This window comes from Canis lupus, chromosome 5 (genome assembly GCF_011100685.1).
Source record: "Canis lupus familiaris isolate Mischka breed German Shepherd chromosome 5, alternate assembly UU_Cfam_GSD_1.0, whole genome shotgun sequence".
Taxonomy (NCBI): Eukaryota; Metazoa; Chordata; class Mammalia; order Carnivora; family Canidae; genus Canis; species Canis lupus.
This window is the reverse complement of record NC_049226.1, coordinates 12,063,280-12,079,959: the sequence shown is the minus strand read 5'-3', so window position 1 is coordinate 12,079,959 and position 16,680 is coordinate 12,063,280. Positions and strand designations below refer to the sequence as shown.

The 16,680-nt window shown below is 42.5% G+C and overlaps 1 protein-coding gene and 1 non-coding gene across 2 annotated transcripts in view; both read right to left on the bottom strand.

Annotated features, from left to right (window-relative positions):
• Window positions 1–16,680, bottom strand: part of BLID (BH3-like motif containing, cell death inducer) — a 93,641-nt gene that overhangs the window by 35,359 nt on the left and 41,602 nt on the right.
• On the bottom strand, window positions 942–998 carry MIR99A-2 (microRNA mir-99a-2). Its single transcript, NR_049329.1, has one exon. It is a non-coding gene; the product is annotated as a microRNA mir-99a-2 (primary transcript).

The following is a 16,680-nucleotide window of genomic DNA, read 5'->3' as shown; positions in this document are numbered from 1 at the left end:
ACACACAAAAAAATTAAAAATTAAAAAAAAAATCTTAAGGGAATTCCTGGCACTGTGTTTGACCAGAAGGGGATGCAAAAGTTTAAGAGTCATCCAAATCTGATCAACTTTTCACCCTGGGTTCTGTTTACAGACTCCTCAGCTCACATTGTTGGAATGAGACAAATATAGCCATCTACTTTTGCTTTGATCTGAAGTCAGTTTGGCTTTCCAATCCTGGCACAATGGTGACATTTAAGAGGCAAGGGGATAAAATTATTTTCATTCCAGCCTCTTAAACATGTGAAGACTTACAATACAACTCTGGCCAAATATGAAGTTAGACCTCAAGGGGCAATTTCGTTTTTTTTTTTATAACAAGTTCTTTTTCTTACAGTGCTGGCTCTTTACAGAAGTATGAAGACTTCTATGCATCCATTCCCCCAGTTAATTTTATTTTTAAAGGTAAGAACTGATTTGAGAACAATGGGTGAGGAAGAACTGCCATAAGGTACAACAAACCAGGGTGAGATGGGTCTCCTACGTGACCTTTTGTCAATTTCAAAAAAAAAAAAAAAAAATCACAGTTAACTTTCAAAACAATTAGTCAGGCCTACAGAAAATAAAACAGACCCTTGTTCAGGTATCTATTTACTCATCACTCCACAGTAAGCTGTCTGAGTCACCCAAATTCTTGCTGCCTCACCTGTGAGCCCTGTCTTAATTTGAGAGGTGAGAATAGTTACAAGAGCTAAGGGAATTGAGGGTGAGCTTATAAATTAGTCATTGAAGAGTCCCATCCATCTCGGAACAAAAGGTCTCCTTCCTCCGTACCAGCCCTTCTTCCCATTTCTACCACTCTCAAAGGAAACTAAGGGAGGAGAGGGGGAACAAAAAGGATGGGAAGGGGATTGAGTGGCATACAGGCAAAGCCCGCAGTCTGTGAGATTGCCTAACAGACACATACCTATAGACACAAGCTTGTGTGGACTATCACCACAAGATCGGATCTACGGGTTTGTGGCAACAGGCCTCAGTATCTTCTCTCGTTTGGGGGTATGAGATGTCTGAAAATAAAACGTTAAAGCCATTAGTCCAACCAAAGATTCTGTCCTTCTAATGTTTTATGCCCCAAATTGAAAGACTTCATCCTGCACTTAGAAGGGCAAAGGTTAACAGCATCATCTATGTTCTCCCCCGCATAGGTCCCTCTGTTTTCACTTATTCCATAGATACACTAGGCTCTAGGCAAATCTTAGCACGTTACTGTTTAACATTACGGAAGGCTCATTTATTTCAGACCTTGACACATGATCTGGCCAAAGTGATGTCAGATTGTAAGAGAGAGAGAGATTGAGAAACACGTGAAATCCCAAATGTAAGTTCTTTCCTTTAAATGACTGTAATTACAGCAACAGGACGGCGAACTCTTCCTTTTCTATTTGCATTCTGGAAAACAGGTAAAATAAACTGGCGAGCACCACCAAAGGGCTTAGAAGTAATTTCTGAAAAAGTCTTCTAGAGGAGACTTCTAGCTATATTAAATTAGAAGACTCATCTTCAGGAAAAGTTCATGGTTTTATTTCCACCCCACCCCCACGATTGGTTTAAACACCAATACCAAGCAAGTTTGGGCATGTTTTATAAAATCTGAACTAGAAAATAAACTGTATAATGGTTACCCCCAAAACTATTCAAGGATGTGAAAATGGATCTGTTTCCAAGGTCTCCTTATAAAATGATTTCATTTGTCAGTATAGCATTCTTTCTTCCAAACCAATGTTTTACATGTAAAAATGGGACATCCAAGACAATCAAGCTTCATTAATGGCTCCCTTTGTGAATTTTATTGAAGACATGGTCTTATGCATAATCACTTCTAAGACACAACGATGAAAAGCAAAATAATCACCCTCCCTAGATATTGGGAAAAACATATGCTTCCATCTTTCACACGACCTAAAAAGAAAGTTTTTAATTTTTATTAGCAATGTCCATAGATCCTGGCTCTCAAACAAAATTCTCTCCTTTGCCTTGACATAAGAACATGAGCCTTTCTCAAGATTCTGGGAGGCTCTACTAATAACAAAAAAGACAGATCTGAATTGAGGGGTTATTTAGAGAAAAGAGCAGACCCTTACATATGAAAGGTGAAAGCAAGAGAACACAAAACTAACCAACGGCAAGGACCAATAGGGACCATAGGGAGATGCGACCATTCACAGATACTTCATCGTCTGCCTATTTCATTAGGACTGAGCCATGGGCATGATGCTGGCACCCTACTCCTGCCATGAAGCTTCCCCACTGAGGAATTTAGGTGCAGCTCTATGGCTTGGCTTTTAGATCCAAAGAAACAACAGTAGCAAGTGGAAATAAGTAGGATCCAGACCAATCTCCTCCCAATGGTCTTTGCTTTATTTTAAAATGCTCATTTCCTTTCTAAAATGAAAGATTTTAAATAAACTCCCAAGCCTCTTATTCTCCTTTGATCTTTCTGACAAAGGCATAGGTCCAGAGGCATTTGAGGATGGGCACTCTGAACAGTGCTTAGGGTTGTTGGAGCACGTGTAACAGGAGAGCTCTCGTTCAAATGGAAAGGAATCGGCCCAGGCTTCCAAAGTGACGAGGGTTAACTATGATCATTGTGTTTATTAAAAAGATGTAATGCAGTATTTGTTCACAATGAACGAAAGGAGATTTGTCAAAGTTATACTTAGTCACTCAATTAGAGCCATCTTCATACATTTGCACACTCGAGCCCCACAGAAAGGAACACAATGCTATGTTTTAATTGGGGGCATCTCTCTCTCTCTCTCTCTCTCTCTCTCTCTCTCTCTCCCTCTCTTTATTTATTTTGGTAAATATAGGACAGAGAGAAGCTATTCATTCCAAATGGTCTGTAGCATTAGCTTCCAAACAATCCATGGTTTTAATTTCAGAAAATAAAAGGAAAATCCAAAGATGTCTAGATTGCAGGGGGAAAAAATAAGTCAAACCCTGACCTCATAGGAGAATGGTTTGTTTGGAGAAGATATTTTCTCCAAAATATTAGTTGACTACCTCCTTCAAGAAACTTCTCTGTGTTAAGGAGGAAAAGAAAGGTTCTTTTCAGAGGAAATTTTGGCTTGCTTTATGAAGCAAGATTCTGTGGGGCTCTGTTAGATAGTAATACTCATAATTAAGTTGGAAAATGTGGCTGAATGCTTATGAACAATGGCAAAGCAGGGTAAGGTAATTTATCAAGCAAATGTATCATTTATGTTATTAAATATCTTTAAGTGGCACAAAGTTCTTTAATACCACTAAAGGAAACTACCTTTATCATGATAGCTGAGCTCAAATCTTAGTCACTGGACACAGATGGGGATAGCCGTATTTACTGCCAGACTGTATTACCAATCTAGGACTAAACTTGAAACATCGATATTATGCAATTTATATAAGCACTATATTCCAGGAATTCAGAGCACATGGCAGGCTTTTTAGAGACAATCCTCTAATATTTACATTTTTAAATGCAATTACCCAAGATAGCCACAGAGCTTAAGGACAGGGCCTGATGGTTTCAGATGAGTCCTGGCTAAATCATTGTCAAAAGACATAACCACTGTTAGGTAATAACTTTAATTTATTTTTTCTGAAGTCCAATAAATTGAATGCCATGACCGCTCTACTCATTAGCTAAGAATATTATGAAGCTATTTGCTAGTTTAAAAAAAATCAAGTTTAAAATGCAGTTATTCTTCATAACTAAAGCAGTCAGGCATGCCCTAAAAATTTGCAGTACTGGAGGATATGAAAGGGTTGGGAAAGTTATAGGAAAACACTATTACCTGAAAAAAGTAACTTCTTAGGAATCCTATTTTTTAAACTCGTTGCCATCTTGCTAGGCCAACATCTTCAAACCATTAGCCTGCGTCTGGAAAATAAAATTATTTTAAGTGGATCAAGACTCTTTGTTGTTTGGTTTCTTTTTGTCACCCAATTCTTAATTAAAGCTAAATTAGAATTAACACCAGAATGAGAGTAAAAGGGAACACCAGGCACTGAAATAAAAATAATTCTAGAAAATCACTGGGCCACATTATGTTTACTTCATTTCCAAAACGACACATGATATAAAGGTCCTACAAAAAAGTCGCTGTCACATTTTTCCAGGAATTTCCCTGGCTATCGACAAACCCTGGGAACGATTCTACCGGAGAAATAATCAAATAGGAGTGTGAGGTCTCAAAATATTCACAAGTTCCAATGTTTTATACCAAACTGCTCATTTGCTAAACATGATTAAGAGACAGGCTATCAATAATTAAGAATGGTTAAGGCACAATCAAGTTGGGCAATCATTACCTGGCACGATGTAGCATCATTGAAACATCATTTTAACTTTTTGATTCTGAAATGTTTCGGGAGTCATTATTTCTCTCTGCTGATGGGGCTGTTAAAAAGAAGTAAAATATCTTATTGTGGAGAATTCATGAGTCTATCCCCCTTCTACCACAGCAGGATTCTTGGCTTCCATTCCTACGTTCTTTCATTGCCCATGTTTTAGACGCAGGGTTTCCTTTTTCTTCATTGTTCCTTTACTAATGGAAGGCAAACTCACTGTGCAGCTGCTTGCAAAAGGGAAAATGTATTTGAGTTTTGCCTGGCTGTGGACTTGAACACCAAATCCATGGTGATGTCAGCAGAACGACACCAACAGAAAGATTTCCTGCCCTCCACCCTCCTTCTTTTTTAAAGATGTGTATGTCTTGTACAGAATCTCAGCAGACCTCCTTTGTCCTGAGGGGATAAGGCAATTCCACTGAACTTTTTAAAAAGGAAGGAACAAGAGAAGTGAAAGAAAGAAAAGAAAAGAAAAGAAAAGAAAAGAAAAGAAAAAAGAAAAAAAAGAAGAAGAAAGAAAGACAAAAGAAAGACAAAAAGACGAATAAAAGAGACACAAGAAAGGGAACGAAATAGAGAAGAATGGAAAATACCGCGAAATACGGCTCCCTTCCCCCCTTCTAGCATAAATTCAAAGTCCGTCCCTGATTCCCCTGCCTCCGTTCCTCCTACTTCCGGACTTCCTAATTTGAAGGAGTAAAAATAAAAGGAGGACTCAGACAGCCAAAAACACAATCAAACAATAAAGGGGAAGGACGGAAAGAAGAAAAGAAAAACAAAAAAGAACAACAACAACAAAAAAGACTAAAATCTACCCTTTGCCATTCATCATGAAGCAGGGGGGACAGCTAGTCTTTGGTCTCCCTATGGCTTTTCCGTTTTCCTGATGTCTTTTTTCTCACCCTCTGCAGCCCTTGTTTTTTGAAGGAAGATCCAATCACCTCAACAAAAGAGGCACATCCAGCGATCGCTGCTCCAAGAGTCACTGGCTGGTGCCATGCGCCCCACACGCGTCCTCCACCTGCGGGACTGCCACCAGGACACCCGACCCCAGAGAGGGAGCGCCTCGCAGGCGGGCGGGCTTAGGTAGAAGTAAGTCTTCTCTGCCCAGGAAAAACTGACCAGAAGGGAGCGGGAGGGAGGAGACTGGCCAGGCAATGCCATCGTTTTCATGCTCCTTTTGGCCAAAGGGAAAATTTAGAAATGATATTGATCATTTTCCTATCACACCTATTCTCTCTTTCTCCCCCCACATTAAAAAATAATAATATTTTATGTAAAATGAAAAATGAAGTGGTGGCTAGGTCAACTTAAGCACAAAGCCATGAAAATGGTATGAGAGAGTAAGCTGGAGTGGACGAAAAAAAAAAAAAGATGCCCTCAGATTGCTTTTAAATGACAGAAAAGCAGCCCACTCCTCAAACAGCCTGGAACCCACTCAATGTTCACCCTCAACACAAATGTAACAGAGATCAACAATTTAGGAGTGAGGCACTGGAGGCAAATTTGCTTTTGACACACCCGAAGAAACAAAAGATAAAGAAGCTGCCAGTAACAAGTTGTCTCGTGTGCAGCTGGCTAAGGAGGCTACTTTCACTTTTGAAAGCACTAAGTTTGCTTAGGATGACAATTTTTCTTCCGTTTTAAAATGCAAACAATGACGCCGAGCTACAACTTTCCTTTCTAGCTAGATGGCTGAATAAAGCCAGGAGGGTTTCCGCAAAAGAATCACCATTTTACGAAATAGAGAAGACTCCGATTCTGACATGGAAACGTGAGATACAGCTTTTTTTTTTTTTTTTAAAGAAAGGATCAAGCATCTGTCATTTCTTTAATATAAATGAACTATATGCTGCTTTAATATAAATGAACTATATGCTGCGCAGGGCTTCCTGTGTGCCGGCCAACTTTAACACTTTTCTTTTCAAAGCTCTGTTTTGCTCTTGAGAGAGCAGCCCGCAATTAGATTAGGAAGCCACGAATTAAGTGGGGGTACAGAGAGGCTTGGGAAAGAAGTGACAATTAAATCACTTGGACCCTGCGAGAAAAGAGAGGGGCAATATGCAAAGAGTCAGGGTGTCCTCGGAACCTTGACCGAGGGACAATGGGATGCTTGTTCCGGGGGGAAAGTGGAAGAGAGCCCGGAGCCCCCGCAAGGTTGTCGACAACCATCAAACACAAGAAACTAAGTTCAGCTGCAACAGAAAGATCTCCCCTTACTGCAGGGAAGAGAATTACTCAGAGGGAACAGCTGAACAGCCTACCACGTCTCAGCCTAGGAAAGGCCAGCTTCCCCCCCACCCCCACCCCAGCTCAGGCTCTGCACATCCACCGATTTCCACGTTTCCCTCTTCCTTTGGAACAACAAACCACCAAGTAGAACACGATTTTATATCATCTTTGCCAGGTGGAGTTTGGAAAGAAAAAGTATTAATCTACATTATCTACTTCTTGCTCTCAACTTTTCCTAGGATCAGTGTCTTTCTTCTCTCTTCCTCTTTCTTCTCTCTTTCTCTCTGACACGCACACACATACACACACACACACAGTGCTGCTTGGTCCAATCTGGTGCCTGCTTAACAACAACAGAATGACAAGCAACATCTGTTTGTAAAAGAGCCAAAATCAAACCTTAACGTTTTTTTGGCCAGGTTTCTTTTTTCTATGCCCCCCGCCCCCCCCCCCCACTGACTCTCAAAGGGGAGGAGGTGAAAAGGAGAGATATTAAGATTTACATTCGACATCGGCTCCAGTGAAGCAGCAACTCTACTCCCCCAGAGTTATTTCAAAGGAAAGCAGTGTGAGGTAAAACCACTGCAGTATTTCTGGTTGTCTCCCCTGAAGCCAGCCCGATCCCATAAAATGCAACAGACCAGATTCCTAAAAGTCAGGGCCCTTTTTTTCTAATAGCTTTATATTCAAATTAGAATTACAGGACCTGTGTGTGTGTGTGAGTGTGTGTGTGTGTGTGTATGGGGGAAGAGGTGAGAGAGGCAAAAGGAGCAAGACAAAAAAAGAAATACATGGGCAGGAAGGGAGCTCTGTGGTTTCTCCCTATTTTACAACACACGGGCGTATAACCAGGCACGTTCACACATATGCCACACGCAGGAACACACTGGAAGCAGTGAGGCTGTAGCAGAAACCTGCACAGCTGTGGCCATCAGAACCAGGCTCTATCATTCCCCCGTGGAGATGAGAATTTCTGGAAAGCTACCAACAGTCCACAAAGTCACAACGCCAAGGAGCAGAGCCACCTCAGTGAGGGAGGGGCCCTGGGGTGAGGGTGGGGGTGGGAGTGGGGGTGGGGAAGGAGCCAGTAAGGGAGAGAGGGGTTTGCTACCAACTGAAGCAATTTCGCCCTCCTAAGGGGAGGAATCGAGCACTGTTAGGAGCCCAACTCCTGTTTCACTCCGGGTTTGGAAGAAACCCACACACATTAAGGGAAAAATAAATTCAGACAAGTTGCTAAGGAGACTTGTGTAAACTCCAAGCGCAGACATATTTCTTGGCCTTTCCCCCTCTGCTCCATCTTGTATTCTGATCACGCTGCTCTGCGGCAACATTGCACCAACCTCCTGCATTAATCTTGGCCTTCACCGTGCAGACTGGCAAAGCATGCTGGTTGTATATATCATCATCTTTCAAACTTAACAAGTTAAAAGGGTGTGTGTGTGTGTGTGTGTGTGTGTGCATGTGTGGGCACATGCATATGTGTGTGTGTGTATGTGTGCACCTAGTTGCAGGGAGAGAGTTGGGGGAACTTAATTTGGAATTTTTAAAACATAGGTGTTGAACAAAGAATACTTAGACTGCGTGTTTGGGGGGCAGTGAGCAAAGCAGCACGTAAAACACCTAGCACTGGCAATTTCTCTTTGCCTGTGCATGACATCCTTTCTCTGTGCCCTTCGCCTGCCCCTGCCCCCACCTCCTGTATTCCCACCAGAGGTAAGCAGTGCCTGAATCATGACAGAGGCCAGTGTGGGGGCCCAGGCTTATGCAGAAAACAGTGCATTCCACGAAGTGGAATCCTGTTCCCCCGCACCCCTGCTCAGGAGGGTGTCCCAGAGAGACCAGCTTCAGAAAACAAACTGAAACGATTCATGAAACCTCTAAACCAAACCTGTTTAGATTCTAAACCAGTTAGCATTTTGGAGGAAAGACTCCAGCCCAATATCCAAGCTCCGGAGCAGAGACCTTCTCCCATAGTGACACATCTTTAGCAGCAGCTGATATATGTCAACATTTGATTTAGGGGAAAATTAACATTTCCTTTCAGGACAGAGATGTTTGTACTGTAGAAGCCAATATTTTCCTTTCTCAGCCTCCTGTATTAGAATTTCTCAAATCTTCCCTAGGACATAGAGAGGGCAGACAATATACAGCCTAAAACCATTACTTAGGGTGCTAGGACAAGCCAAAGTCAGGTCTGTGTGTATGTGTGTGTGTGTGTGTGTGTGTGTGTGTGTCCCTGCGTCACTGTCGTGAGCAGATTAGTGAGACACACACCAAGATAGCTGGAGGACGAGCATCTGTTTGGTCCCTTCCCAAATTAGAGAGGTTTACAATGTCTGCCCACCAGCCACAACAGAAAAGCTCCAATGAAGGGCAACCAACCAAGCCGGCTGCTGTTTTAGCCACAATTCTCAGGGGTGGACATGGGACAAGGGATTAGCCAGGGGATGGGAAAAGCATCTGCATCCAGGGCATAGGGCTGGGTGTGTCCCTCCAGGCTCCAAGGAGGCAATGCGGCTCCCATCTCTTCTCCTTGCCAACCTTTATTTGGTCTTCACACTTCAAAGCTAAAGCAAGCTGTGCTGCCTCAGTTGAAATCAGGCAGCCAGGCGACTCTTAAACTAGCAAGATGGAGATTTTGCTCCTGCCGTTCGCAGAGAGAGACATAACCCAGCAACCAGCCTGCTTGCCCATCCCTTCCAAATGACTCCATGAAACTGAAACCTGGATTTTAGGGAAGAGGGGATCATTGGAGTTCTTTATGACCTTTTCCCTACCAGGCATATCCTCTGATGTTTGGGCACTAAGCCATCATGACTCAATCAAAATGAAAAATGAACCTGGAGGGAGAAGAGCCTGGTGAGCCTATCCCAGCAGGCAACTGGGCAATTACCCTGTGACCCGGTTGGCCTGGGGGCAGGGGAGTGACACCTGCACTTTTTTCATTTGTTCAAGAAGCCCAGGAAATCCTGCCTTGTTGCCTGCTGGCCTATTTGTCCTGCCTGCTGGGAATGGGAAGGTTATCTCACCCTTATATGAAGACATGTTTGCTGGGACGCTACATGATCCTACATCATCAAAGAGAGGAAGAACTAATTTACGCGATCAATGCGACCACTAGTCCTGCAGTGGAGGAACCTTCTCCATCTAGATTGCCAAAAACATGCTTTCCTGTATAAGGTGGCTTGCTGCTTTCTCCAAGTCCCCAAAGAACAGAAAACATATCAGATACTTTTCATTACAGCACCACCTGCCCTCCCTCCAACCCTGCCAATCCTTTGTGGAAAAAGAAAGATACTAGTAAACAAATGACCAACATGGCTGGGCTGGCCTGGAAGAAGGCCTGCATCAGATGCATAATGAGTTCATTCGGATAACTTTCAGATAAAAAATATGGTTTTTCACATCATATTGGAAAATCTCTAATGTGTCTGTTCTCTGAGATGTGGGAAGAAAAATAGCCCTATTAACAGTGGCTGGCAAACTGTAATGCCACCCAGACACATCTCAAAGTAAAAAGTGATACAACTGCTATTTTTAACATGAGTATAGGTACGTGTGTGTGTGCGTGTGTGTGTGTGTCCCATCCAAATCTCTCATCTCCAGCCTTGAGCTCAAAAGCCACATCTTTTTTGCATTTGTAAAGTGACCTTCGCTTACTCCACCCTGAAATTCAGTCTGATGCCCCACACACAGGGTAAGGAACAGAATGTTTTGCCTCTCCATTTTTTATGACCTAATGCCTCAGATTGCAAAATGCTTTACACATCATCCAGTCATTGTCTCCGAAGCCCAGCTGGTATTACTACTCCACGTTGGGGCAGAGAGCAGACATAGAGAAAAGTTAAGGATCTTGCTAAAGCTCATGTGTTACTGTAATGGCAGCATCACAATGATGCCCCTCCCCAAACTCAGAAGAGGGTCCTAGGTCAGGCTGAAGGGATTTCACGGTCCCCCTCTTCTAATTCCGCCTCACTTGTCTCTCAGCCATTGTGTGTCCCCCATAGTCCTGAGAATGTAGGAAACCCTTGCCACAAGTACACTAGCAGCTGCCATCTTGGGTACCCCCCAAAGAATAAGCCACCAAATGCTCGTATTGTAGATTGACATCAGAGGTCAATTAAGATTGAGAAGGGTCTCCGGCAGTGTGTTCTAGTCAAACCCATCTGACTATGCCTTGCCATAATTCTGATCGTGAGTGACAGAGGGGTCGCAGACTCCTGATTCTGCAAAATATTATTAGCCTATCTAGACCTGGACTAAAGTCCATCTGTCCATTACCTAGGGCAGTTGTTACTGCTCACTTTGTTTTTATTTGTTTTCACACATGGGGCAGGATTGAGGAGAGGATAAATTCAAGATCTGAGGAAGACATCAAATTCTAAGTGTCCCATATAAAATGTTTACACATTTTCTATATATTCCCAAGGAAAGTGGTTACTAAAGTATAATTGAGAAGTATCAGTGTCCCTCGGGGAGCATTCAAGATGGTGAAGATGCTATTCTTGGGTAGGATTAATATCCATAATATAATCACATCTCTGTATTTTCATCTCACATCAATAATTTATTTCTGACATTTAATATGGACCAGACATCACCTCATGGATGGCTCAGAAAAGCAGGATCATATTTCCCATTTTTTTGGTGTGATGCTTTTGGGGTGGTGGATAAGAATGGGCGGGGTAAGCAGAAAGCTAAATCTTGAGTCCCATCTAAATGATCTGTAAACAGAAAAGGCTGGCAAGAGCCACAGAACAAGTCCAAAATCTCTTCTTGAAACATTTTAATTATGCCATGAAGAACACAAGATGCCACTTTTTTCCATATTTTTATTTTTAAAGATTGAGCCCTTTATGCCAACTCTGACTGACTGTTAGGGGCTGTCTGGAGTACAAACTTAAAAGAATTTTGAAATCCTGTCTGATCTCAGTAGGAAAGAGTTTTACGAGCATTTAGTAAGTTATCACTGCCAAGGGGGAAGGAGTTTGTTAGAACATATACTAAGTAATATCTGCCATTCCTGACTGACCCTTAACTCCTCTTGTAGGAACACTTCCTTGACTTCTTTATGACAGTGGGGAGGTGCTGTTCAGGAGCCTCTGGGTGATGGATTTTGGGATTCCTGGAAAGTACTACTACTACTACTACTACTACTACTACTACTACTACTATTATTATATTTCTAGACATTCTCTAATAAAGGAGTTTGGGTTGATTTTTTTCTTACACATCCTATCCACACAGTCTTTAGATTATACTCTAAATTAGTGGAGCAAGGTTGAAAAAAATTGGCAAAAACACCTCCCATCCTCTTCACCCAGTCACTGAGAGATGCCAGTCTGACAGCTACGTCTCTGTTGAAGGCAAGAAAAATCATCAAAAAGAGCAGTGTCTATGTAGCCCTGGATGCCAAATCCATTCATCCTAATCTGATTCTCAGAATCTCTATGTGAGACAACACATTTTATAACAAAGACTTATCCTCAGATGATACACCTTGGTCCAGATGGGCATTACCATTTCTCCCGGGAAGTCTGGAAGGTTCTTGGTCCTGGGTGAGGGCAAGTAGGGGCAAGGAGAAGACACTGTGATGAGATTTGGGTGCTTGCCATCCCACCTCATTGACTTAGCCTGGCTCTCTCCTTTGAGGAGGTTAGACAGCTATGGCTGAACAGGACCTAAAATTAGTGGACTTACGCTTCATTCAAGACATTCAGCAACAGACAGAGCTCATCAGAAATACCTGGGGCCTGAGGAAGCCATATCATTGTAAATAAGATCTCACTGTAATTCGTAGGTCCACTAGTGGACTTTTGCCCCACAAGAAGGTAAAGCTTTAGTCTATGGTCTAAGTAATTAAAGTAAAAGTCCCTTTTCAGAGACAGAAGCCTAAGGGGACCAACATCAGAGGCTTTCTCACTCTTATTGATCTAGTTTTCTCTGCTGAACTCCACATTATGGGCTGTGAAATCCACCTTCTTCAGAGATAGGGTGGGAATCTCCCCACAGGCAATTAGGTATTGATTCCAACCTATGGAGAAGCCAACATTATTTTCACATTTCTGAGATGAGGTGAAGGACACTTTCCTAGCCCTAGCCCAAAGACACTCAGCATGATAGCTTGTAAAAATGGAGATCTTCCAACCATTGAAGAGGGGCGGGGGTAGAGTCCATCAATCCTTTCTTGACTGAACAAAGTAGATAGGGCTTACAGATCTTCCTCCTTCCAAGTCAGACCACTACTTAGCCCATCCCTCCATCACCACAGAGGCCTACAGATGGGTCCTCCAGTAACCCCCACTTGAATCCATTTGGCAAACGGACATGAAAGGTCGAGCCTACCAGATGTTCTTCAGTGACCTGTGCCCACACAGTGAGGGATTAAGATCAAGTCGCTGATGAGTTTTCCTTGTGGACCTAAGAGCCCCCCGGCAGAAATGGGGACCACAGGAGTCAGAAGCCTCTACCTTCGAGGTAGGAATTTTCAAGGAGACTAGGAGCCTTGACCTCCAAAGGGAAGGCCTGGTTGGAGTTCAGAAATAAAGTACAATAAAAAAAATCTGTCTGGAATGAGTTTACACAGGATCCCCTGGGTAACAGAGAATTACAAGAAATTCCGTCCGGGAGTTCAGCAGAGCATCATAACCTTGGTTTTTCTGCACATCTGTAAGTCCTATTAGTGCTTACAAGACCGACTTGCCTGTGAATTGATTTGGAAGTGCAGTTACACTGAAGAGGCCGAGAAGATGTGAGAGCTAACATATGGCTTCCTCCACCCCCTGCCCAGAGCTTTCTTTGGAGGTCTAGGAGCAAGGGAACATGGGCTGTAGGGTACCCCTTGTCCTAAGTGATCACCACCACCTTGTTGTGGGAGGGTAACTGTGCATCTCCCTAGCCACCACATACTTAGTGGCTATGAGTTCATGGGTACGGATGTTGGTATGTCACCACTGAAACCCAAAGCTGGATTTTCTTCTTAGCATCTTCATAGCCTCCAGACCCATGGCAGACAAAGGCACCACCAAATCCACACTAAGCTAACATAAAAGCCCAAGAAAGAGAAACATTTGCTCCCTAACTGCCTTTCTTACGGCATATGGCCTCCTGGCTTCACTAATGCTAATACAATGAAATTCCTATTTAAACATCTTAGCGGAGAGCTCCAAAATGGCACTGGCTCCACTGTGCATTTTTTTTTTTCTCTTTTTCCCATTAGATCACAGCCTCTCCTAGAGTCCCACTTCCCTGCATACACACCTCGCAAATGGGCTGTGCCAGATGGGCTCTTAATCATAGTAATCAGCTGGGAAATTAAACGTTGGAAAATCCAGCCAGTCTTCTGAATTTTCCCGCTTGAGATCAGGGCCTGAGCTGTCGTGATGTCCTATATGAGATCCAGGGTGCCTTTTAAAGAAGGGTCAATGTGATGGACCCCGTGTGGGCTTCATGCTTTATGGGCATTTGTATTTCTTTCACAGAAAATGGCTGTAGCTCAATTCACTTTTGTTTCAGCTCTGATGGCTGCTATTAATACCTCCTATTTACAGAACACACATCGGAGGAGCTCAAAACATTTACAGAAATTAACCAAGCCTTGTAACATCCCTGTCAAGTAGGCAGGGACTAGATGGTACTTTCTTCATTTCAGGAGGAGAAACTGAGCTATTAACAGGGCAAATTTCTGTGCCATGCCATGTAGACAGGACCCCACGGCCTACTCATTTCCAGCTATCTGCCAAAGCTGCCAAGTGAAGTAGGTACTTATTTATACTGTTCTCATCAGCTCATTACTCTAGTATTTTTCACACATGCATAGGCACACCCACACCCACAAATCACACCGTTAGATCCTGGTGTGCAAATATCATGTCTTTTTTTTTTCTCTGAACCTCTCCTCAAGTGTGTATTACAGGTTTCCCCAAGTAGGTGACCAAAGGTATAGCTGATTGGTGTATAAAATGCCTAATCCTCTTCCTAAAATGGCTTTCTTCCTCTCTGCCCAGAAGACTTCTAGGTTTTATTCTAATGTCACTTCCTCAGATGACTGTGCCTGAGGTTCCATCAGCAGCTGGGTTGGTGGTGATCTTTTAGTACCCACCTCATCCAGCACTGATGCCCTTCTACTGCAATTATCGAAAGGCATAATAGTGAAAGGAAGGTAACTTGGTAGTCTTTGAAATAGGCCTCCATTCAAATCTGAATTCTTGCCACTGAGAGATCCTGGACAAGGTAAAATGAGGATAACAATATTTACTCTGTAATCCATCATGGGACTTTGTAGTAGGAAAAAATATAAGCAATTGTGCACTCATCTATATGGGAATGGTTAAAGGCATGATGGCCCACCAGTATTGAGAAATGCTCTCTAGTTGTGATAAAGACCAGACGTATACAAGGAAAGAACAAAGAAATACTTCCAGGACATACTAAGTGTGAAGAAGTGATTCTATAAATATGAAAAACTCCCAAACCATATTGTTATTATGTACAGCCTTACCTAAAGGTAGGCTGAGAGATGGCTGCATGAGATAAGCTGTGTGAAGTGAGTATAAAGCAAGAGCTCAAGCTACTCCTCTTGCTAAGTCTGGGCTTTTTGGAGCTGGAGTTGGGTTCAAATATGTGTATCTCTACCTCCAGGCACAGTGTCTGGTACCTGATGGGGGTTTAGGGAGTAAAGGAATACTTCTCAGTGAATGATGCAATTGGGAATTAGCTGTTGAGTCAGGAAAAAAGAGCATTAACGTGAATCACAAAGAGTCTTCTGTGCTGTTTGGAATGTTCTCTAATGTAGGGAGGCAACACAGTCCTTTGGGAAGAAATTGTCACAAGGCCGAGATTCCAGATTAGTGTTCCTGAAAGTGTGGCCTCAGGACCACCAGCCGCCAAATCACCCTGGAGGCTCATTAATCGTGCAGATTCCTGGGCCCTACCCCTGATCTGAATCAGAGTATCTGGGACTGTGATTCAGAAAATGTGTGTTGTAACAATCTGTTTTTTTTTTGTTTTTTTTTTTGTTTTTTTTTTTAATCTATAGATAAAAGTTTGAGAATCACTGCTTTCAATCCCATGCTGCCTTCCTGTTTGACTTTGGGCAAATCACTAACCTTTCCAGGGTTTAGTTCCTTCTCTACAGTGTCGGGGTTGGATCTCAAATGCTCCTTATGTTGCAAAATTCTATGCCCATGACTAATCCAATTCCCTGTGTTTAGGTAGGCCTATACGTAAGCCATATAAGATGGATGATTCAAACCTGGTTTGAGCTGTTGGATCTCTGCGCTATTTATTGGATATTTTTCAAATTCAGAAGCTGCTTGTTATTTCCCTGCTCTTTAAATTCTTTAATTACTAAAATCAACAGTTGAGGACATTCTCTGAGCTTTGGGTCTTAATGATTAAAATATACGGCTTTAATATTTTAATACATTTGTGTTATAATTACATTAACATAATGTAATGATTATGAGAAATAATATAGAAAATACACACCCACATACACAAAAGGGATAAAAGGAAGATGGAATGAAGACCTTGGAACAGATACTGAAACCAGTGTTAGGAAAGATTACCAGAGAAAGCCAACAGAATGTCTCCCTCTGGCCTTGGGTATGGATGGAATAAGAAGAATGTGTCCAGTCATTTTCATGGAATTTAAAAGCCAAAAGCACAGATGGCTGAGTTGAAGAGGGACTCTCTAGCATGTTCAATGTGTAGCAGGCGAAAAATGGCAAGTGATAGCATCCTCCAATAAATCCCAGAGGTTTTTAGGACAAAATCCAAAACCAAATTAACCCCTCCTTTAGTCTTCAGAGAGAGAAGGCTTTCTTAGAGTCACCAAGAACTGGTTCTAAGTCTTAAAAAGAATACTCTTGAGATTTCTACCTAGGGCAAGGTCTTTGAAGTCAATGGATCTGTACTGAAGTGTTCTCTACCCTATTTATTAGGTATATGGTTTGGGGTGACTTCCCTCAGAGCCCCCTTTTCCTAATCTATCAAATGGGAATAATGGGATCTATTTCCCATGGTTATTGGGAGAAGGGAATGAAATCATGCATGTGAAGTGCCCAGTCTGTG